Source organism: Lissotriton helveticus, chromosome 2_1 (genome assembly GCF_964261635.1).
Source record: "Lissotriton helveticus chromosome 2_1, aLisHel1.1, whole genome shotgun sequence".
NCBI classification, from domain to species: Eukaryota; Metazoa; Chordata; class Amphibia; order Caudata; family Salamandridae; genus Lissotriton; species Lissotriton helveticus.
Window position 1 is genome coordinate 1582781525 of NC_136059.1, and position 25425 is coordinate 1582806949.

The 25425-nt window shown below is 43.5% G+C and overlaps 1 pseudogene; it reads left to right on the top strand.

Moving 5' to 3' along the window:
- Window positions 1-4001: 4001 nt before the first annotated feature.
- LOC144820288 (tubulin-specific chaperone C-like) lies at window positions 4002-23545 on the top strand (annotated as a pseudogene).
- The last annotated feature ends 1880 nt before the right edge of the window (window positions 23546-25425 follow it).

The window sequence follows — 25425 nt, forward strand, 5'->3', positions numbered from 1 at the left end:
ACAAGGGAGGAAAATATAGGGAGGAAGACAGAGGGAGGGGGACAGAGGGACAGAAACAGAGGGAGACAGAGAGCAGGAGACAGAGGGCGACAGACAGAGGGCGACAGACAGAGGGAGGGAGACAGAGGGACACAGAGGGAGACAGACAGAGGGAGTGAGATAGAGGGAGGAGGGTGACAGAGGGAGGGAGACAGAGGGAGACGGACAGAGAGAGACAGAGGGTGGTAGACAGACAGAGGGAGACAGACAGAGACAGACAGAGGGAGACAGAGGGAGAGGCAGGGAGGGAGACAGAGGGAGAGGGAGGGTTGGGATACAGAGAGAGAGAGAGAGAGGGAGACAGACAGAGTGAGTGAGAACCCCCCGAATCCCCTTAGGTGGTTCAGGCTCGCTCGCTAAAATCGCTCACTACATTGCCTTACTGTGTTCCAAAATTATGCATCTCCAAAAAGTGTGTCACCAACATGAAAAGTTTGAAAAGCTGTGCTCTATGCTATTACACTCTACGCCACTCCACTCTACCTCCATCCACTATATGCCACTACACTCTGCTCTAATTCACTGTGCGCCATTCCACTCTACTCCACTCCATGGTATGTTATTACACTCTACTGCACCCCATTCTATAACACTCCAATCTACATCACTCCACAGTACACCCCTCCAATGTATGCTGTTCCACTGAACGCAAATCCACTCTATGACCCTACACTTTGCGCTATTGTACTCTGTCACTTCACTGTATACCGCTTCAGTGTATACCTCTGCACTGTACACTGTTCAAGTGTATGCAACTCCTATATGCCTCTCCACTCAGCAGCAATCCACTATATGCAATTACATTGTACACTAATCCATTCAATGCCACTCTACTCCACTCTACGTCACTACACTCTGCACAACTACATTCTACACGGAACGACACTCCAGTCTATGCTACTCTACTCCATGCTACGCCACTTAACGCCACTATATTGTATGCCAGTGAACATAGCGTTATACTACTCTACACCTGTGCACTGTACTCTACTGTATGCCACTCCACTTTATCCCACTCCCTTTATGCCACTACACTCTATGCTATTCCGCCACTACATTCCAACACTCCACTCTACGCCATTCCACAGCATGCAATTACACTGTACACCACTATATTCTACCCCACTCCACTCCACTCCACCCCACTCAACAACACTGCTCTCTACGCCAATCCACTATACGCCACTCCGGACTACACCACTCCAGTCTATGCTATTTCACTGTATGCCACTACACGGTACCTCACTCTACTCCACGCCACTCCACTCTACGCTACTCCACCTGCAGTTTCATTCTGGATCAGAGTCTGCAATGTTTATTTTCAGTCGATTGGAGAACTATGTTGAGTCAACCTTTGGTATAGAGGGTTTTTAAGATCTTTTTCTAGTTAAAAAATCTCAGGCAGGTAGTCTGCTGGGTTGTTTCAGTAGATCACATAACCCGATAAGGAACCCTCTCCTGACCCATACCCTCAGGCACAGGATAAGCTGTAATGTGTTCAGCACAGCGATATCATCAAACTCTGCGGGAAGAAAGATGTGGCTATAGTTCTCTAACCACAGGTTGTGGTAAAGTTCTTTCAGGGCCATAGCGTCTATTCAGTTATGTTATGTTATGTTATGTTAAAGACAATTTCTAAAGTGCACGTTCACCAGAAGGTCTCTTGGCGCTAGGTAGTTGATGTGTCCTAATCCACCATTACTGGTAAGCCTGTTTAAAGAGCCATGCCTTCAAAAGACGTCTGATCTTGGTATAGTTAGGTGTAGTCCTAAGCTCCAAGGGTAAAGTGTTCCATACTCGCGGGGCAATAATGCAGAAGTACCTAAACCCTCCAGTCCTGTGTTTTTTATGAGTGGGGATGACCAGGTGGTGTAGGTGACTGGACCTCAGCTCTCTGGTGGGGTAGTACTTGGTGATCCGAGACTTTATAAAGACCGAACAACTCAAATATAAGGTTTTAAAGACCGTACAGCAAACCTTGAACCTAGTACTCTGCCCCACTGGCAACCAGTGAAGGTCCTTGGTCACAGGGGATATGTGATCATCTCTGGGGAAGTGGGATATCAGCCGAGTGGCCTGAATTTGCATTAGCTGGAGCCTGTGCAACTAAAAGTAGGGGAGACCCAGTTAAAGGGAGTTAGTATACTCAATTCAGGACATTACTAAATTCATGAATACTTGAATCAGAGCCTCCCTCATATGAAAATTCCTTATCTTTTTTATGCCTCGCAGTTAAAAGAAGGTGCATGATGACTTAGTGTAAGAGGAACTGGAGGGGATGCTCTTTTTAATAGCCTCAATCTTGCTCACAAAGAAATCATTGAGATAAACACACAAACTCTGTGAGGGTGGGACCGGGAGAGTCACTCTATCTGGGTTGGAGAGGTCTGTGACAATCTTGAATATCACCTTTGTTTTATTGGGAGAGTTCAGGATTTTACCCGTAAAATAACTCACTTTGATTTGCATTAAGTCAGACATGTACGTTTTAAGTTGTAGGAGATATCTTGTTTTAGGTCTGGCAAGTACTCAGACCACCATTTCCTTTCTGCTTGTCGAAGATTAAGTTTAGTCAATTTCCGGTCCCCCGAAAACCATTTATTGGCTTTATGACCTCTTAATGAGATGGAGCTGTGAATTGGTGCATGGTGATTACTGACCACCCTCAGCCAGCTTCTGACTTTATATTCATATCCTTTGATGTCCTCCTCAGCGATAGGCAGAGACTTCCCTAGTTCCTCGCAGAAGGCTGTGAGGTTGACCTGAGCCCAGTTTCTAGAACTAGTGGCAGGTCCGGTAAGAAGACCAATCCCTTTCATATGGAGCACTGAGAAAGAAATCAAATGATGGTCTGACCACCCACAAGGAGCTATACTCAGCTTCCCCACTGGAATTTTCATGGTCCAAATCTGGTCTAAACTGAGACCTTTGATAAGGGTCAGAAGGTTTACTAATTGTTCGAGGTTCAGGTCACTGAGGGCAGCGTTGAGGTCATTGGCTTGCGGACCCCCTTTTTCCTCATTCGTCCAATAGTTTAGATCGTCTATAAGAAGAACGTTGGTGTGATCTATAATTATGGGCGCCATAGAATCAGCAAGGGCCTGAGCAAATCCCTGCATATAATTTTGGGGTATATATAGCAAAACACAAGTGTGGGACAAGGTTGAGTACTCCAGGTGGTTTACTAAGTTTTCCACAAAGGGTAGGTCCAACGGGGCCAGATTAGCAAATCAGAGCTCTTTTTAATTGTAGCTGTGACACCCCCCCCCCCTTCCCTGTTGTCCTGTTAGTTTGCAGGATGTAGAACTGATTGGGAAGGGCCAAGAGTATATCAGGGATGGATTCCTCCGTGAGTCTCCATTAATAACAATATATCTGGGGACTGAGACTCCAGGAGGTAAAAGATGTCATCTTTATGCTTCACTAAGGAGAGAGTATTCAGGTACATCACCAGAATTCCGGACTGATCTCCCTCTTTCATTAAAGAAGTAAGAACGGTGACGATATTGGTCTGTTGAGTGCTAAGATGGCTACCACACCCATGGGCCCCTTTTAGAGGGGACCCCAAAATGCCTAGTTCATTTAGTGATTTTGTAAGAGGGCCCAAATTGGATTGCATCGCTTGATTAAGGGACATCAGATCTTTCGTGGCATACGTGATGAAAAGGGCATAATAACTGGCCCCTGGCCCAGGCCTGCCGTGAACTTGCGCAGACGGGCTTGCCTTTGGCGCACCACTGGCGCACCCACTGTGTGCACATGATGTGCAGTCGTGCCATGCATCTCCTAATGTAGGCCAAGTTCAAAACAGTTTTACAGTTTTAAAAATTCCCCCCACACCACAGTTGGCTAAAAACAGTACTGATAATAAGAACAGCAAAATAACATTACTGGTGCGGTCGCACCATGCATCTCCTTATGGAGGTGTGGCAAGCTCCCTCCCCAGCCCACATCCAACCGGGATGCTGAATGATTCCTCAATGGCCAATCAGCTGCCCGCAAGTCCTGCTTTGCAAGCTACAACCTCGCCAGCAGAAAAGTCAGGTAAGCCCTGAACAATTTCCAAATTCACAAGTTTTAGAGGTTTAAAAATTACCCCACATCACAGTTGGCTAAAAACAGTAAAGATAATAAGAACAGCAAAATAGCATTACCGGCGCGGTCACGCCATGCGTCTCCTTATCAGTACTAGCAGAATGACAGTCAGCATCATAAGCCACATGATAAAAAGAAACATTCTTGTAGCAACCCAAACCTAGGACCACAGTTGTATTAGATACCTTTTGGGAAACCGATGATAGACAAGACTAGATCAATTGCATAGAGTGATTCAGGAGTGAGATGAAACATAGTCCATGCAGAACTCAGATTAATTCTTCTATATCATTTTTTCTCTTATTTCTTGCAAAGGCATCATCTCCACTGATATTGACTCATGCGAGAGGTTCATAATAAACCACAGCATTGATTGGAACATTTGCAACTGTAGAAATTGCAGCATCAGATTCCTTCATGTAATCTGTTGTTTGGTATATTTGGACAAACAGTAGGCTCAAATATTATCAGCTCGGGACTGAAACTGTTAATTATTACTGCACTCTCAAAGGGCATTTAATTCTGTATATGGAGAGGCTGTGAGGGTCTACTCTTAATTCTTCTTGGTTTCCAGGAGAGTCTTCTGTACAGGATCGGTAGCATAGTGCGTCTTAGTGTGGCCAATGGACTCCTGTCTGTTTTTTCAAGCAGACAATGGAGGCAGCATTACAGTTTGTGTACTTTTTACTCACAAACTGGATTGGGCAGTCTCTAGGATGGCCCAAAAGCTTGTTTATCATGGATCTTTACTTGAACTAAATCATCTACTTGAGGGACCTACACGAAAGCAGCTGGTGATACCTTTTCTTCACCAGTAGTGGCTATAGAATGTTCTCAATTAGATAACGTGTCTCTGACCTCTTGGATGATCTGCAAGATATTTAACCATTGATCGAGGTCCATTTTTTTTCTTTTGCCGCCTTCCTATGATTAGCTAGCTCAGGTACATGCATAGGCATTCCAAAGAGTACTTCATACGGAACTTGTCCTCCCAGTCGTCTGCTAGGCAAGGTTTTTAATTCTCTCTTAACTCCCTACTGTAGATGGTGCCTACTACATCCTCTGCTGAGAACAATGGTGACCAGGGCTTGTTTAAGCATACCATTAGCTTGCTTGATTAACCCTTTATTCTCTAATCAAAACGGATTGGTGAATTGAAGCTGACATAACATCCCTGTAAGCTTTTGATGTTAACGCACCACCATTGTCTAAATAAAAGAGGTATGAATTGCTCCCATGTCTATGAGATACCTCAAGTCCTCTATGACCGTACAAACACCTGCAATTTGTTTGTGGCCAAACCCACAGGAATCAAGAACATGAAACAATTGCCACCAAAATGTACTTATATTGGTTAACAGAATGTATTTGCATTACATGGTCCAAATATAAAATTCCAAATGGAACAGTGAGGTGGGGTCTGCTCTGGTCTTCTAACAATAAAAGCTTTAATATGTTGACAAACTTTACATTGTCTTATATAGCTTCTGGCTTGTTCAAGTAAACCTGGCCACTAGTAGCGTTGCTGTATTATTGCTCCTGTGGTATTCATCCCAGCATGAGCAAATGCTAACCCCTCATGAGCTGCTTTACTGAGGTCTAATCTAGATAGTTCCATTTGTATTATTTTGTCTCCCATTGCATGTATGGAAGCCACTCAAATGTAATCTGGATTTAAGAAGTAGACGAATTAAGAAGAAAGTCACCAAATATCACTGCTAGTATATCTGTGTTGATCTTCACCTAAAATCAGATTATGGCTGATAATTTAACAGTCTGCACTGCAGTCTTTGCAGCTAAATCAGCTGCACAGTTTCCTTTGGTGTGAATTCTGTCACACTGATGGCCCACATCGTGTACCAAATGGACTAGAGGAAGCTTGGCTTCTACAGTAGCTGCCGTTCCCCAGAGCCACTCATTTTTAATTGGTTTCACTTTTGAATCTTTGAGTCCATCTAGAGGCCAATGTATCAAATCTACATTGTATTCTTGCATGCGCAGGGATGAATCCAACACTATATTTGTGAGAGCAGATGGATCACCCTCTGCAATGCAGGGACCAAGGCATGAATTTCTGCACGTTGTGCGGTGCTATCAACTAGAATTGTGGTGTGGGTGTGCTGATGGTGGATTTCAGTGCTTTCAACTACGCTCTGCACAGCCATGCAGGTTGCAGAGTCCTTTTGTTTAGTACCAACAGCAGATTGTGCAGAGATATTTGTATAAGACATTCTATGATGTGTCTCAATGAGTAATGCTTGTGAAGTCTGAGGTATATTCTCTTCATATTTGAGAAATGCTTGTGTCCTATGAGTCGGATCATATTCAAACGTTATATCAACAGCACTTAGCGAAGTGGCCCACTGCACCCATCTCTGGTGTAGAGCGAGATCATTGCGAATGCTTCTACAGTAGAAACAAGAGAAACTACAATTATTTGTTTTTCCTGCACCAAAAGGCACCCTTTCAAAATGGCTGTTTATAGAGATGCAAGCATTTTCACCATAGAAGGAAAACATGCTTGAACTGGAAAATACAAGTGTGACTTGTAAGTTATAGAAACTGTATGTCCTTCATTGAAGATTACATAAGTATAACCTGAGGTGCTTTTTTGGGCCTTATTTATGAAGGACTTGCGCCGCCGGTGCGTCACTTTTAACATGGGAAAAAGTGACGCACCGGTGGCGCAAGGCTTTCATAAATAAGGCCCTTTGTCTCTAGCATGTCTAAAGATATCAGTGTTTTGAAGAAAATGTGGTGCGATAAATTTGTATAGGGGTTCATTCGCTCATCATAGTGTGACAAATCAATCCCCCTGAAGTTAAGATATCTCAGTAGTGAGTGTCACTTCTTCAATGTGTCAGAAGGTAGTACAGTTCTGAAGATAATCAGGTGCCATTCACTTGCCCTCATTGAATAATTCATACCCAAGAAAAGCCACTGTAAGGCTGAGATATTTTAGATTTTTTTAAGTTAATTTTGTAACTGTGTAAGTCAGTATTGTCACTAGAGGTCCACCCTAGTTAGGTGCACATTTAAATCATTATCTATGAGGTAAATGTAATCAATTTAAGATAGCACCTCAGAATTTGGCTGTAAGATCACCATAACAGGCGCTGGGAGTAAGTAAGGGCTATTCTCGTACCTCATGGGTAATCTTTTAAAGGAATATTGAATTCCTTTCCAATTGAAGGAAGTTAGATGCTCGCACTCAGGTGCTATATTTTACTGGCACACACCCCCTGATTGTCATCTCCTCCCTATCTGACACCTCAAGGTATCTCCTCATATAAGCAGCCTCAGTGTGATAGGTGTGCAGAGTCGAGCTTCCTCCTCCCATTGGCTGAATCCGTTCCCACTCAGGCCGGACTGAAGCTCTCTCTTTGCATGCAGCAGAGAGCATGAGCGCAGATTGGCTGTCTCTCTGCAGAGCTTGAATTTGAAAACTGCGACAGGTGCTGGTTGAGAAAGGTTTGTCTGCGTTCGCTCCATGCAGGACATGGGATTTGCTGCAGAGAATGCCCGTGCCCCTTGGCTCCAAGGTGCAGGGTGTGCCCCAGGGCCAGCCGCTTGTCTGCTTGTGACTAGGATGTGAGAGTACACAAGAGCCACCCTAGATATGTGAGAACCTGGGAGACACCCCACAACATATGAACACCCCAGGTCCAGTATACGGGCTCAGAAACACCCCACAACATGTGAGGTTATCTAGTCCCCTCTTGTATTTTGATGCCCACAGCACATGTGGATTACTAGACATGGTGAGGAGTGGTTTAGTGAATGATGGGGACATGAGGTATGGGGGTGCATGTAAAAGAGGTGAGGTGGTACTTTGCATGAAATGGAAGGGGCCACAGGGAAGTGGAGTACATCTGGCAGTGCCAGATACATTTAGTGCACTGCTCGCTGATTATTTCGCCTCTTGGCACTTTTTGCTTTTGTCACCAAATTCCAGTTTTTTAATGATAGTATCGCCGCAAAGAAACAAAAAATCTCAATATTGCTTTAGGAAATCATTACAGTCCAATATAATATTAACAGTTTTACCACCCTCAAATATGAAAATGTAAAGTAAAATTTCACTGGCAATCATTCCCAGTGAGATTTAACTTTATTGCTAAAATGGCCACTACTGGTCTTGTACTGGAAGCTCTCATATGTGCAGACCTGGTGAACTCTCCACTGGATTCTTTCACATTTACTTTCAGCTGCAGACAGCTGAAAGTAAATGTGGAGGAACTAGCACTGCTGTCCCAGTGCCCCTACCTGTGTGGTGGATGTTCGCACCATGTCCCCACCGACGTCCCCCCCCCTCCCCCCGCCCCCCCAGCTCCTCTTGGGTCCAAGGCACCTCTGTGACAGGCAGGTAGGACAAGTCAGCAGCGGTTTGCACGCATGTTACATTGGTTTGCCATCCTACACTTGTAATGACTGCATACTTTAGTACAAGGAAGCATGTGAATTCACATGAAACACCTTGCAGTGCACCTGGGTGCCTAGATCTGCCCTACCTTGCTGCAGTACCTCCCAGGCAGATACGCTGGGTTGCATGACGCTGAATGATAATTGTGCAGATACCACTTCACTTTGTAGGCCTGCTTAAGCAACACGTTGTGACATAGCATCGGTGCTCGAACTAAATACTGGACAAAAACTAGGACAGGCAGCATTCTGCCATACGCCGAATTCTGCAGAATTTTATGGAGATTTTAGATAACTCAGCGGAATTTCGCAGAGTAGAACTTCACGAGTTCCACACAACCTTAGTGCTGACTAAAAAACCCATTGGAAATATCCAGGGCTGTTTTATATTGTTTCCATACCAGGTTTGTTGTTAAACCTTTGCTGAGCATTTTAACTGTCTATATCTGTGAGCCCAGATTTCCACAATATAAAACTATTTTATATAATCCATCTGGTTTCAAAAACAGGAAAAGAGGAGTATTCATTGGTGAATTACAAACGGCAATAATGCCTTGATAATGTAATTGATTTAATGTGGAGTAGCGTGTTTATCCCACCTGACCTCATGAACGTCAATTCACCAAAAGGTCAGGGGTAGCGGAAGTGACATCACACACCATTTGACCTTTACATTTACGCACACACATGCTTAACCATGCACACACACAGTTACATATACACACACACTCTCACAAAAGCACACTCTCACCTGCAGGCTTGCACATAACATACATTTAAAAGCGTTTTTTACTTACCTTTGCTGCCAGGGAGGATCATATTCCAGCTTGTTGTTCTCCATTTTCTATTACATGCACTAATAATTATACTACTCAGTATTAGTGTAATAAACAATTGCTATAAAAATCAAGGCAATAGGAGTCCCAACTGATGTACATATTGACAAGCTACCCCTGTGGTGCTGGCACTGATTCTGCTACCTCAGAGTTCAGGGGTCGCAAATGCAGTACCAGGCGCTGCAAGGGAGAACCCTGGGGTCATAGCTGTGACCCATGGCGACCTCTAAATGATGAACAAGCCCTACCTAGATTCTGTATATGACTGGGGCTTGTCTTGCAGTCCACTGTTTTCAATAGATTTCCCTGATGTCCTTGAGCACTCTGGAGGATAGGGCCGCCTGGATCAACTCCTTTCCTTTGTGGCTTCCCTAACAAAGACCTGGGGCCGGTCATCCATTGCTAGTATGATGTCATGAGTATCAGATAAATACAGCAGAAGACTGTTTAACCTGTGGGTGGTATATACCCTCAATTTGTGTATTCAAGTTATAAACCCTATCTGTACAATGTAATGTTTATCTTTATGAGTTTGTCAGTTGAACTTGTCACCTGAAACTCCTGGAGAGTCTGATGTACTATTGTTGCTCCTGCTATACTGTCTAGAAGTGTTCTTGCCCATGTCCCAGTCCCCAAAGGTATTCTTAACTGGTATGGCTTGCTTCTTAGTAAGTCCTGCCACCTTCTTCTTTTCAAATTGAGTCTTAGGGTCTGAAACGTTCTCTTCTCTTTATACACTAACCTCAGTCTCTCATTCTGATTCACCGTTCTCCTTGCTATGTTCTTCTCATCTTTGGTACGCTGTCCAACTTAATCTTTCTGTTCAGTTATTATTTCAGAGTCCTGAAAAGAACTGGACGATTGGCTAACAGAATACTGACACCGATCTGGCTTTTTAATTTTATTGTGGACCCTCAAATTAGAACCACCCTGGCTGCCAGAGATCCAGTCTGTCTTTTCTCTTTCTCTCAATGTTTATTTTTACCTTCAATACCTATTTTTTCCTTAGAAAAACCCTCACTCCTGCCCTTATGTTTGAGATGTTGTTTACCAAATCATGTACATAAAGTGTCATGACCCACAGAGGTATAAACTTCAGATATATTTTTTGGTAAGTCCCATTCATGACCCTCAACAGGGACTGCTGCAAGCCTTTGTCATATAGCCAGATCTGACTCTTCACCACAAATGTTGCTTGGGATGAATTGAGACGACTGTAGAACAATGTCCTATTCATTTCATCCCTAGGTCAAGGGCCGGTTCAGCCTTGTGCTCATTTTGCACGTGTTTCAATTCATTTGTTAAAAAAACTAATGAAGGTGTGCTGTGCGTGTTAGTGTAGATGCATGCAAATAGATTTGCAAACTTTTCACTGCAGGGCAAACACCAACACACTCTTGTCACCAGCGTTTGCCTCCTTCCCACCCAGCCCACAGGCATTTTTCCACCTCCAACTGCAGAGCTGTTTAAATAGGCACTGCAGTGTAGGCGACGGAATGTCTGTCAAGGGGTTGCAGTCCTTTTCATGTGGTACCATTCCAAGGGGAAGATACATAGTCGGTATTCTATGTTTGTCTTGGGGTATTGTTTGAGGGTAAACTTGATTTTTCAGGCGATCCAGAAGGCAATTGTATTATGCTCTGTGGGCATATTTCCCATGATAGCGTTTATTGGCTGTGTGCTCATTGCCTGCACTGCAATCTGTCCCTGCACTATTGATCCTACCAGAGCATTCATATTTTGTAGCACTTACTCTATGAGTTTCCTGTATGAGGCGACTGCATAATTTATGATTCCTACTTTATGAGCAATTGGTGGGTTCTTAGATGTGGAAATGGTGGACATCCAGCCAATATAGGCCATGTAACCCTTGCATTACTCAGAGGACCCAATCTAACATTTCTATGTTGGTGTGGCATGTTACAAGCGAAGCAAATTTTTTGTTCCCCTAAAAAGGGATTCCAGATGCTAGTGTGCCATAAAGTGTGCAGGTGATATTTTTGATTTTTTGCATGGAACATCCCTGAGGCAGCGTCTATATCCTCAAACTCCACCCATGAGTAAAATGTTTTGAAGGCATATGCTGCATGTGCCGCTATTACAAAAAGAATTACCCCCTGCATCAAGGTCACATCTTCCTCCCTGTTATTTACTCCTTTCATGAAAGGAACCACTGTTTTAAACATGAGATTCAAAACGTAGAAAACCACAAATGGGGACTAACACTTTAGGAGTCAATATTGACTAAAATACAGTAAATAGGTGCTTCCTTGCTTGGTCAGTAGGAGATAACTAAGATTACTATGGACATCTTAGTGTAGTTGTAATGATGGTTCTTTTGAGTGTGCATATTCAATGTATACTTAGTGGTCCAAACAATCCTAGTGTGGATGTCAGCCACCATGTTGCTTAACCTGGGACTATGGCCCTGCTCTACAAGATTTCTATTCTCTAACCACGGGTGCAACACCTGAGCTCAGTGCACCATTGCTTGAGCAGAGTATTTCAAGTTATTGTAGCCCCACACAACCCACTGAGCATACCTGTTGGTGTGGTGTCTGTGCTTCCTAGATCACTAACAGTCCCAGAAAATGTTCAGGGATTCAGTTGTTATTCACAACCAATTTCTTTCTTTAGAATAGCACAACCAAGAACTGCACCAAGAAAAGACACTACCTACGTTAAAGTGATTTACTTCAACAGTTTCATCCTGTTGCTGAGTAACAACCACACACGATATAATTAAAACAGCACTTAAGCACATTGCTAGAAGTGAAAATAAGTTGAACAGTTCTAACATAATTGGCATATTCCTCGAAGCCTACCACCCTAAAGCTACGCCTATGCGCTACACTAGGAAAATATGGAATAGCTAACTTGGGCATAACTTGCTTCTAGAGTTTCTTGGGGCCCAGCACACTGCACACCTGTTCTCAGTGAATCAGCTCTTGTTATTAGACTTCTACCTAGAGTGAGTGTTCCCTCGGAAGGAAAACAGACTATCAGCTGGGTGCAACTCCTCTCATTAGTGTATCGACTCATGGCATAAAAGTGGATCCTACAGCAGTTCAGCATGACCTCCTGTGAAAACCTAGTATATAGGCCTTTCAAATTCAGTGGTCAATCCTAGGGGTTTATATATGGTTGGCCACTTACATTTAGCCTACATTTGGGAAATGTTCAATGATTCAAGATAAATTCAGTTTAAAACCAACATGATTAAAATATTTCAACTCAGACTACATGTTTGTCTTACATGGCTACTGTCAAACCTTGAAATTTGGTTATTACATAGCTTTATGTAGACTTGCATTTCCTGATTTTATAGCAAACACATTGTTTAGATGAAAATACGCTTTCACAAGTTCTGCAAAAGTTATGACATGTTGAATGAGGAGCAAAAGTAGACAGGCTAACTTAACTTGCTCAAATTAGAATCTAACTAGAAGTTTATAACAGATCACCTATTCAGATCAAAACACTACCCCATGTTAATCTTGATCTTGGAGCATTACATGCAATTTTGACATAATCTCCCATTTTTCCAGAATTGTTCTCAGCTCTTAGAGTGGAGATCTTAGTCTTCTTTGCTACATTAAAAATATCACTACCCTAGGAACCCTTATCTTTTTTCTCCTTCTGTTTACTAGTTTCCTACTTTTCTGCACAGGCAGCTTTGTACCTGCAGCCATATATTTCAAGAGGTCATTAATAGTTCTGTGACTATAAACTGTTTCTGAGTTTTCTTAACTTTAAATACACAAGGTCTACTTCTGAAAATAGTAGGAATAAAAGATAGCAAACTGCCCTTTACCTTCTCTGCGTTGCAGCTGCCCTATCTTAACCCCTTAAGTGCTGCTGTCGGCCGTTGGACGTCGCGAGCACTACCTTCGTAGTGCTGCGCACGTCCAACGGCCGACGCGGCCCCGCCCATTTTTAAGGATGTGCTGCACTGCCGTGAAATCGCGGCCGCGGCCAACGGGTTAAAAGACAGACACTGGCAGTAAACATGTGCAGTTCATTTACCATGGATTTATTGTAGGTGAGTCACTGGTTGTGAGGCTCACCCACAATAAAATGGGTAACATACCAAGTGGTCAAAAAGCAAATAATACGGGCAGTTTTGATGTGCAGAACCCATATCCTTACAATGCCCAAATATATTTTTAAAGCAACCTGTGTTCCTATAAGGAGCAGGTGCTCCTTTAAAAAAAGTTTGATGCACTTAAAGTCTTTTGGGGAGGAGTCAGTGGTCATTGAGGAACTGCCTGCTCGTTCTTTTTTTTGTTGTTTTAATTCTTTTTATTGTATCATATATGGCACATGGTTATCATTAACTTACATTACTGCATTGTATACATTTAGTCTTATACATTAGTTATCGCCTTTTTTAAATAATGTTACAGTATTGCTCTTTTGTTGCATCATTATAATGTCGCCCCATTATAACTGAGATATCCTACGCATTATACTATGTCTTTTTCTTGCGGCATTGTTGGTAAAGCACATATATCCCCCGAAAGGTATTCCATCCTCCCCACAATCGAATCCAGTTTTAGGGCAACCTCTGCGTTCATACACCGTTTCTGCCACCATGGCTATGTCCGTATCGTTGCACCATTCCGCAAATGTGGGAGTGGTAGATCCCCCCCAATGTTTAGCGATGTTCCTCTTAGCCAGCATTATTCCCAATGTTGCCCATGTCTGCATTGCAGTGATGAGGTCTGTTGTTTCCCAGATGTTTAACAGGCAGCATTTGGGTTCTGGAGGGACTGTGTTTACGCTTACTCTTGTGATAGTGGTTATAACCGATGACCAGTATGATGTTATTACGGGGCAGGCCCAGATGGTATGCAAGAAGGTACCGATCACTCCACACTTCCTCAGGCACATGTGGGTATCAATTTTCCAAATTTTGTAAATAGTGGTTCTTGTGTAGTAACTTCTGTATAGGAGAACCTCGTTTGCATATAGGTATATGCGGTCCTCGCATTCAGCAGTCGAACAAAGCCTGTGAATGACTGCCGGGGGTTCTAATATAAGGGCGAAGAGCAGCGGCGATAATGGGCAGCCCTGTCGTGTGCCTCGTTGCAGTGGGAACTCTGTCAGTGGAGAAGTATGGCTCAATGGTTAGAGCTGCAGACCCTGATGCAGAGGTCTAGTCCGGGACCCAGGTTCAATTCCCCACCTCGGCGGGTCTTAGGCTCAAAATTCCACGGACCTGATCATTCTCGCCTCGGTGCCTATTCCAATCATGAAGTCCCACTCTGCAACTCTGGGCAATAGCTTGCTTAATCTCCACAACGGCCCCCACAATGCTAAGCATGCTTGGCCTCCACCTTGGGTTGCCCAGGAGTGGACACCTCACAGGGAAAGCCAGGATGGGTTCCACAGCGGTATTCGTACAAGCGCCTTGAGACCCTTGCGGGTGAGTAGTGCGCTATACAAGTATCAATTTACATTTACAGTTTACATTTAACTCTCCGGACATATGTCCATTATCCACTACATGAGCCAGGGGGTTGGTATATAATAGTCTGATCCAGGAACAAAACGCAGGACCAAACCCCATTTTGATGAGGACGGCGAAAAGGAAGGCCCATTCGACAGTATCGAGGGCCATGCGCGCGCCCAAGGACAGCACAATGGCTTCTTCTTGTGTTGTGTGCTTACGTCCCAGGACGTTATGGAGGCGTCTCAGGATTAAGGCCGTCTTTCTCCCTGGCATCAATCCTGATTGAGCTGGGTGGATTAACTTGGCTAAGTATGGCGTAAGTCTATTGGCCAGGGTCTTGGCCAATATCTTGGCTTCGGTGTTAACGAGGGATATGGGCCTGTATGAGGTGCCTGCTCATTCTTCAAATCACACTGATCTAAACCACATAGAACATAATTCCTCAGATAGTCTCATTTTGGCCACATAATAAATTGGATAAACCATCACTGTCCAAATTGCACAGATATGTCCGTCCGTCCTTGTCAGCCCTTTCAAGGAACCCAAGATATCTAAAACGTCAAGATGGTGAAATCAATATTGAATAAAGCTACGATGACCTCTAGGTTCATAAAAATGTATATAAGAATTTTAATTCATTTGCAAAGAACATCTTTAATCACACTCACATTTTGAATAGAGTTGTGCATTAGTTTTATACATTGTTTTAGCATACTTTTAACCTTAGCTATAAGAAGATATTCTGGTTCACATTTGCTTCTCGCAACAACACAGGACCTGCTCCTTTTGGTGCTACAGTTGCACCTAGTCAAACCCTCCTATATTCATTTCACGATTGGGCAATAGCCAGCATTTCAAGCTATTTACTTTACAGGTTCACCACTTTCTAATTATTCATTAAAAAGAGAGTGCACTGTTCCCCCATATACCTCTTCCCACCCTGCTAACAAACTAGAGTAAGAGGAAAGCAGGAGGAAAGGCTGGAACACAATAATAGTGCGGAAAAGAATGGTGTCGCCTCACGGGAGTAACACCATGGAGGCTCTGCAGGAAGGTACTCACCTGCCGCCTAGGTTCTCATCATTAGCGTACACCACTCATACAGAAAATGTGAAGTGTGAAAGAAGAAGAACTGGTGAGGGTGCTAGGGCAACAGTACCTGCCTGTGCACCAAGATTGGTACACAGTAAGGCTGAACCCAACAAAGTGAAGGGGGGTGACACTGATGATGCCACCCCACTTAAGTGAAAGTTAAGAGTTGAGTTATAACTCGCTGGCCCTCTTGACTTTATTCTTGGCTGTGAGTTTACTCGTATTTAAAACGCCGACATGTTTCGTTTACCAACTAAAAAGACTTACGGCAACTTCTTCTGGGCTTGGGTCTGTCGCTTCGCCCTGCACCCATTCACTGGTGTTCCTAGGGGATTAAAATTCAAAACACAAAAAGGCACTCTCTTAATCAGTGTTGGTTAGACGGCTTACTGACTTTCTCTATAGCAAAAACTAGTGCTCAGAATTGAGCGCCCATATATATCCCCTTCATCATATGTCATAAAACATTTACTGTATCACCTGCTGTGGAAGGCATACCTATACCTCCATTCTGGCAGTATCTGTATCCCTTGTTATGGATAATTTTGCAGCGAGCTGCTCCCGTCAGTCTCTGTAAAAGTTATAAAAGTAGTTATGCTGTTAACTTGTTGTATTTATAAAAGTCTTGTGCAAAGGCTCTCTGTCTGATTCACTCTAATCATATGTTAAACTCTGCCACAATGTGTACTACCTCTGTGTATGTTCTCCCACTGTTTTTATGTTATTTAGCTCTTGCCACATTTAAGTAGGTGTTAATCTCTCCTCGTCACTGCTATTAAGGGATTGCAAAACTGGCTGCGAGAAATTTCTACTCTCGGGGTCCCTTTCGCGGCACGCCCGCATGCGTTCGTGTACATCTATTACCGCGCAGGTTAAGATTACTTATCCAACCACTTTTATGCCCGCATATCTAAGTTCATGCCGCCCGCTATAATCTTCCCCGTACCGTGAGTGAAGCTGGAACCGGGCGTTGTCTCGGCAGCACCCGGCTCTAGTCGCGGTTCGTTTTTATTGCCTGGTTTGTCATGCACCGCGTCACGGTGAGGAGAGACTCCTCCCTTTCGATGGAAATCACGGCCGCCATCTTGGAGTGTCTCTATGCTATACAGTGATACATGTTGCCTATATCACCTACACTGTGTCCAATATCATCGTAATGTTAACCAAGATTTACTTTCTTTATCTTTTTCTTTTCCTTCTGCAAATATTTGAGTATTCATTATAAGCACCCAGCTGCCGAACAGTGCTTGTCAATCATCCTAAGTTTCAATAGAATATGGCTTCTCAATTAGTGAAGAATATTCTAGTTGACCTCTGATCCCAGGCTGACAAATGCAGCAAGGAAAATGGTTCAGCTATGAGAAGGGAGTCAGTGGGACAGAAATGAATGTACATTCCCTGTCCAAGGTGTCCTCAGGTGGCACTACATTCTAAACTTCCAATTTTACAGCTTTTCCTGCCAACTTGCTTGATTCATAACACTTGCCTGAAGAAACTGTCGCACAGTTGTGCCTGTAATTCATCCTTGAAGAAAGAGGCTGGATTTGACATTTAGAGAATGAATGAATATGAACTTACAGTACCTGGCTGCTTCAATATAAATATGGTGTAGAAAATACATGCCAAAGATGTTAGTCATGCAGTTCATCAAATGACCTGAGATCTTCACCGACATCAGACACACAACCTTTTAACTTATTAGATAGTCATCACAAAAAAGTGACATATTCTTCCCCACTTAAACAAGATTTTAGGGTAATATGTGGCCTGGCTCAACACATCCAGTTAATTTGGATTTAAAGCATTTATGGAATTCATGTTTATGTTTGTTGATTATAAATCATGCACTTCAATGGTCACTTGCTTTTATGTGCTTGTGACAAGAAGTGTTTGTGGTCCTGGTTTAAACTGACTCCCCAGACCTTGAATTGGAACCATTAGTGGTCTTTAACAGGTTAGGTATTTCATTTATCTGAGTCCCAGAGGTGTAGGTTCAATGATTTCTTTTGTGTTTGATTTTTGTTAGAGATAAAGGGCCTCATTTACAAAAAAATGAGACAGCTCGGCGCTGCTAGCCATTTATCTGTGCTGAGCAGCATCGTTTTAAAAGCACAGGGATGCTTTTTATTAACAACAATACAACACATCAATGTGCTTTCCACTGCGCTGGCGCACAATTGGCTGCCATGCACCAGAGCAGGCACCCTTGTGTTATGTTGCAATGGTGCCTGCGTTGCGGGGGTGATTGTTTTGTGCAGGACGGGACACATTCCTGCACAAAAACAATCATTGATGGCATTTTCCTCTTTCTATGTGTGGGGCAGAATGCAGCAAGCATAGCGTGAAGGAAAAAGCGAGGAGAAAAAAAAACTATTACTCCTTGTTGCGCCACTCCTATGCCACCCCTGGGGAGGCATAGGATTCTGATACATTCCCAGATTTACAAAACTTTGTAAGTCTGGGAATGTGCCAGGTTCCGGGGATATTGCTTGGGAACACCCACAGCAACAACCATAGAACGCAGAGTAATGCGTGAAAGGGGGCCATATTTACAAGGCCATGAAAAGTGACATAGGGTGACTTTGCATGGCCTTGTAAATGTGGGCAGGCACACAGCCCCTCCGGTGTGTCCAAAAAAAGGTGGCACACTGACAGCACAATGGCCTTGTAAATGAGGCACATAGGTTATAAAGAATTCATTCATTTCTCTTTTGAATGTGACATAGTTATTTTAGAGTGCTAAAGATGTTTAATCTGGAGCCCTGTGCATGTAGTACATGTCAGTTTGTCTAGATTGTGTGTCTATACTTAGAAGCTGTTTAGAAATGCAGGGTAGGGCTTGGATCTAGAATCCTTACATTTAGAATTATTTCTAATAGTCTGTTAGGTTAACAGCGCATTGTACTTGGAGGTGCTTTTGTGTCAGAATGAGTGAGCAGTTTCCCTGACATAAGTGAGCCTGCTTACTCAAGGAAAAAGTGTTTAAACCAATACCTTCGACACCTAATGCCTTTCCCAAGAATGGTAAGTATATTTAAGGTGAGCATATATATAAATTTAGGGTTGAGTGGCGGCAAGTGGGTAATTTTTGTGGTAATGGGTGGGTATTGGTAATTTGAGGGTTTAGACTGAGGTGGGTAGTGATAAATGAAGGTTAAGGATACACTAAAAGGAAGGGTTCCCATAAAATAGAAAAAAATGTTACATTGAATATCAAACTTAGAGTTTGGAGTGGGTAAATGTAAAATATATATATATACATACATAGATATATTATATTACCTACTGGCCGTCGCCAGTAGGTAGTTATAGTTAGGACCTATTATCCATAGGAAATCCACAACATTCTATTTGGAATCACTTTGGCGTCGGCTGACGAATCTTCGCAAAATTTTCAAAACTGGTGGGGCGCTCCGGTCTGCTCCTATCCTGAAAGTCTCTAGGTGATTCGTCAAGCGGGGCTGAGAAAAAAAGGGTGTCCCAAAACGTGTTTCCCCCATGCAATTTTCCATAGGAACCTTTAGCCGCAGCTACAGCCCGAACTGCTTAAAGGGATTACACCAAATTGGGCAAAGAGGTAGCCCTTAGTTCACACTTGTGCCTTTTGGTTAAATGCTGTAAATACATTCAGTAGTTGCAGAGAAAATCAAAAGTAAAATCACATATATATCTATGGCCGCGGAGGATCTGCGCACCCTCCCGATCACAAGCTGTATGCTAATTATCTGTCAACACTCTAAACCAGGAAGTGTTGGCAGCCGAGGCACAAGAAACCTAAGAAAGAAATGCGCACAATGCAAAAAGGGGGCAGGGTAGAAACACCCTGACCCCCTAGGCCTGCTCAGGGGGTCCCACAAGTAACCCCAAGTCCCCAAAATATATATATATATATTTTAGATCGGCAAAATCTGCGCAGGGTGCGCGGATCCTGCAGGTAAATTTAAAAAAAATGAAGCGCGGGCTCCCGCGCTTCGTGGTTAATGAGCCCCATGGGGGCCCAATCCCGGGGGCATAGCTAAAAATATTTGTATATATATATATATATATATATATATAATTGCTCCCAAGAATACACCAGCCTGCTGCACTCGCGAGCGGGTGCTCTTCCAGGTGGGGGTGTGCCCATCCAATAGATTCTTGCTACAAAATCCAATCACAATCCTGTGAAATTAGACAACAGCACTCGCAGGGGGGTATAAAGCCAACGATTCTTTATTTGGCTACCAGCACAGACAAGACGCGTTTCGGCGATGAGCCTTCGTCAATTGCAAATGTAAACGCGCCGCCATTGCATTTAAAACACACAGTGTAATCGTCACAGTGAGTCATGGCATCAACATGAAAAAGGGACTATCCAATGGCTAAAATCGCGCCATCTTGGAAGTCCTTCTTACATACAGAAAACGGAAAAATACATATCATTTTCCTTTTCATTTGTAGTCTAGAGTATGGGTACATTAGGTAAAGTTCATACTTCACTCCATTCGGTATATATATATATCCAACAGTCCCCATACATAAGATATCGCCCTGGATGGGCACATTTTGTCACCAATTGATCTTGCCCTCAGATGGGCTGTGCCATGATAAAAACCCATTACTGACATGATTACATACTAAAATTTAAAAAAGGCAGTCCATGAAGCAAAACATTAGTATACTAAGAGGAAAATTTCAGAGGTGAAAAAAGAAAAGAAACGAAGAAAAAGGAACAGGAAAGAAGCACAATACAATTCATATTAACATGTGATGACCAGAGATACAGTGAGTTGAAATATCTGCAGAGTATTAATATCCTAAATGGACTGCTAAATCTTCATGTGTATTGAGTCCCAATGGACTCTTGCTCTGTAGGTCTATAATGTAGCGTGACTCAAGCCGCCGTAATTTCTGTAAGCGGTCTCCACCACGTGGTAGAGGTGGCACACTATCCAGACAAAAGTAGGCCAACAGATCCCTGTTGCGTCCATGCATTTTGTCGAAGTGTCTCGCCACAGGGTAAGATTCATCTAAATTGCTGATGGCACCCATGTGCTCCAGTATACGTAATTTAACGGGATTGATGGTACTCCCGACGTATTTTAGTCCACAGGGACATATCAGACAATAGATGGCATAAGGTGTTGTACACGTTAGAAACTTTTTAATGCTTTTAGGGGTTTTTAAACCTGGAATTTCATAGGTAAGGGTCCTTTTGCTGATTTTACAGGCCTTACATCGGCCACATGGAAAGAAACCATTAAGGGGTATCTTGTTGGATACATTGGATTTTACCGTTAGATGACTATGTACTAGATCATCTTTCAGAGCTCTAGCTTTGCGGTAAGTGACCAACGGATTGGCAGGTAAATCCTCCCTGATGACATTATCCGCTAGTAATATATTCCAATTCTTTTTCAGAATTTTTCGGACCTGTTCTGAATTCTGGGAATAGGTCGTAATTAATCTGATTAAATCCGTTGGTCACTTACCGCAAAGCTAGAGCTCTGAAAGATGATCTAGTACATAGTCATCTAACGGTAAAATCCAATGTATCCAACAAGATACCCCTTAATGGTTTCTTTCCATGTGGCCGATGTAAGGCCTGTAAAATCAGCAAAAGGACCCTTACCTATGAAATTCCAGGTTTAAAAACCCCTAAAAGCATAAAAAAGTTTCTAACGTGTACAACACCTTATGCCATCTATTGTCTGATATGTCCCTGTGGACTAAAATACGTCGGTAGTACCATCAATCCCGTTAAATTACGTATACTGGAGCACATGCGTGCCATCAGCAATTTAGATGAATCTTACCCTGTGGCGAGACACTTCGACAAAATGCATGGACGCAACAGGGATCTGTTGGCCTACTTTTGTCTGGATAGTGTGCCACCTCTACCACGTGGTGGAGACCGCTTACAGAAATTACGGCGGCTTGAGTCACGCTACATTATAGACCTACAGAGCAAGAGTCCATTGGGACTCAATACACATGAAGATTTAGCAGTCCATTTAGGATATTAATACTCTGCAGATATTTCAACTCACTGTATCTCTGGTCATCACATGTTAATATGAATTGTATTGTGCTTCTTTCCTGTTCCTTTTTCTTAGTTTCTTTTCTTTTTTCACCTCTGAAATTTTCCTCTTAGTATACTAATGTTTTGCTTCATGAACTGCCTTTTTTAAATTTTAGTATGTAATCATGTCAGTAATGGGTTTTTATCATGGCATAGCCCATCTGAGGGCAAGATCAATTGGTGACAAAATGTGCCCATCCAGGGCGATATCTTATGTATGGGGACTGTTGGATATATATATATACCGAATGGAGTGAAGTATGAACTTTACCTAATGTACCCATACTCTAGACTACAAATGAAAAGGAAAATGATATGTATTTTTCCGTTTTCTGTATGTAAGAAGGACTTCCAAGATGGCGCGATTTTAGCCATTGGATAGTCCCTTTTTCATGTTGATGCCATGACTCACTGTGACGATTACACTGTGTGTTTTAAATGCAATGGCGGCGCGTTTACATTTGCAATTGACGAAGGCTCATCGCCGAAACGCGTCTTGTCTGTGCTGGTAGCCAAATAAAGAATCGTTGGCTTTATACCCCCCTGCGAGTGCTGTTCTCTAATTTCACAGGATTGTGATTGGATTTTGTAGCAAGAATATATATATATATATATATATATATATATATATGTATATCCGACGTGATCCGGAACGGCAGTTGGGGCGGAGAGGCGACGGTAGGTGAAGGAGTGTCGGACTGAAAAGAAAAGTGGGACTTCTTTCAAGCTTCCTTCGGGCCTGAGCGTGATGCTCTAGAGCAACTGCTACAGTCAGGAGATGTTCCAGGGATGGAGACGTGGAGGCTGAGCTGCAGGATGCTGGGGTGGATCCGACTTCAGGCTCTTTAGAAGCTGGTGAATGACAGCCTGCGCTTCCTGCCTTCTTACGACGTGATTCGTGTAGCAGGCGCAGGATGCGCTGCAGTGACTGCAGGTGGCTTTGGTTGATCGCAGAGAGCAACTGCAGCCCAAAAAGAGGTTCGCATTCAAGTCCTGTGAACCTGAAGAGTCGCCGTCTATGACCGCTCCTGCTCAACTGGAACCCTACCTGTGGCTTCCGCAGCCTCGAGGACCAGAGCTTGGCATTTAGTGGGGAAGAGCTAAGCGGGCGGGACGTGCAGTTATCAGATCTGCGGGACTTCCGGGTACAATTGCAGGGAGGGAAGCCCTGCTACTTTGCCCATGCGAGGGCTGCACGGTTGTACTGTTCTCTGTGGGCCAGTTTCCAGCTCGGTGTTTATGGATGAGTGCCACAGCTGCGAATAGACCTTTCTCTTTCAGCAACTACAGGTGCACCAAAGCACTGACACCCGCATCTACCTATATGTCACATGCCGGACCATCATCGAGGACTGCTGCAGCTTGGGCTTTGCCTCAGTCACTTGGAACTACCCAGGCATGGTCGAGGACTACCTTTGCCCCGGCCTCGATCGCTCCCGCAATCACTGGAGTCAGGTGGATGACTTCGACTGGCTGGCCCGGGATGCAGCGTCACCCAACTGGGGTATCGTGCCCGAGGAAGAGCGGCGGGTGCACTGGGATTAAAGGAGTGAGCCAGTGGGACTGAAGGGTCAGATTCATGACTTTGAAGCTGTTTACACATTCACCAAAGGAAACTCTCAAGCCTGGTTATTTTTGTACGGAAGCAACTCTTTATTAGGGCGTGACTTTTACATCTCTTTGATCTTCCCGAGGGTCACTGAAATGTGATATGCTATTCAAAGCTGTTGGCAAAACCCCAGACTCATTTAATGTAAATAAATATCACTGACAACGTTCTCTGCTTCAGTGTACCTTTCCTCCTTTGCACATTTACTAGTATTGCACTTATTAAAATGAAGCTCTCCTTGCGCTTTTTTATTTTTATGATTAAGTAAATACAATTCGGTGGATAACTCTCATAAAAGAACAATGACATTTTTCTGCAAACTAGAAACAAAATAGTGCATGCCTGCAGTCGCCGGGTAAATCAAAAATATCAAATGTGAGGAGGCCCGACAAATGAGTTTTGTTTTATTGTTCAGGTCAGACGTGCATGGCAGGTGGCTTTGCAGAGGATTAGTGGACGCGAGAGTTTGCATAAAAACAATGGATTGTATCTTAACAAGGCTAACAACTTTTTCATGATTCCCCAGAACACTGTATATAACCACAGTGGAAGCTGTAAGAGATACATTATGAACTCTCACAAACTAAAATTCCTATCTGTCATCTGCGCAATTGCTCTCCGCTCCGATCTCGGAGGCTCTGTTTTCTTTTGAAGAATTCTGGAAGACAGATGCAGCCTCTGTGTACATCACCAGCCGCACTTGGTATTAACCCTGGGCAAAGCACTATGCTACGCTTGCGTAGTTTCTGAAGCTTGCTCTACTTCGCACTACGCTAACTGCACGTAGCACAGTGCAAACACGCGTAGCATAGTGCAGCGGTCATTTTTTGCTTGCTCGTGGTCCTCAACGCAAGTTGTTGACCGTGAGCAAGCAAAATGACATCCTGTCGAGACTTTTTCCACGTTCACGATCAGCAACATCAAGTTGCCGATCACAAGCGTGGAAAATAAACCTCCCAGCAAGATTCTTAACACGGGAAAGTCAGATTTCTGATTGCGAGTGGTCACATATGCATGCGACCGCTCGCGATGAGAAACTACCAGTCCTTGTTGAGAAAGCTACCGCTCAAGATAAAATCTACTCGAGCGGCAGTAAAAGACAGCTCGCACTGTGCAAGATGCCATTTTCAATGATTGCACAGTGCGGACAAGCATCCGGCACTGTGCAAATATCGCGAACAGGGTACTACGCAGTTCGCGTGGTGCTACTAGTAGCTCGCGTAGTGCGAAGTGCACTCAGGGTTACTTGTTATGACATAAGCACCAGCCCACGGTGTAGTAGCAAAATTATTTCACTGCTCGGCAAGGGCACACCGTCATCATGGTACAGGTGTGTACGTTGATACTTATACCAGTTCTATGCAAACCCTAAACATGTTTTAGTTCAAGCGCTATGTGGCATGTTGTTCCCAAAATAGCTTACTCTTCTTGAATTGCTGTCTCTTGTCACGTGTGAACTATTAGACTTCACTTAATGTTTCGGTAACAGCTAGCTGCATTCTGGGACTTGTGGTATTGCTGTCAACAATGCGCTAAAAACATCACATGATGGAAAGGCGGTTGACTGAAAGACAGGACTGGTGAAAGTGTCACGCATGACATGGAGCCCCTTGCTAGCTAGTTTGCTAGCTAGTTGCACCAGCTTTCATTTGGTGAAGTACATTGTGTTCCTTACAGCATAAATCTGCACGTTTTACCAGCATCGAGTACAACGTTGTTTACAAACTGCGCATCAAATCTGTGCGCTCACGTACACTGCTGGTGCAGCAACCAGTGTCATTTATCTTAAAACCTTACATGAAAATGTCACTGCATC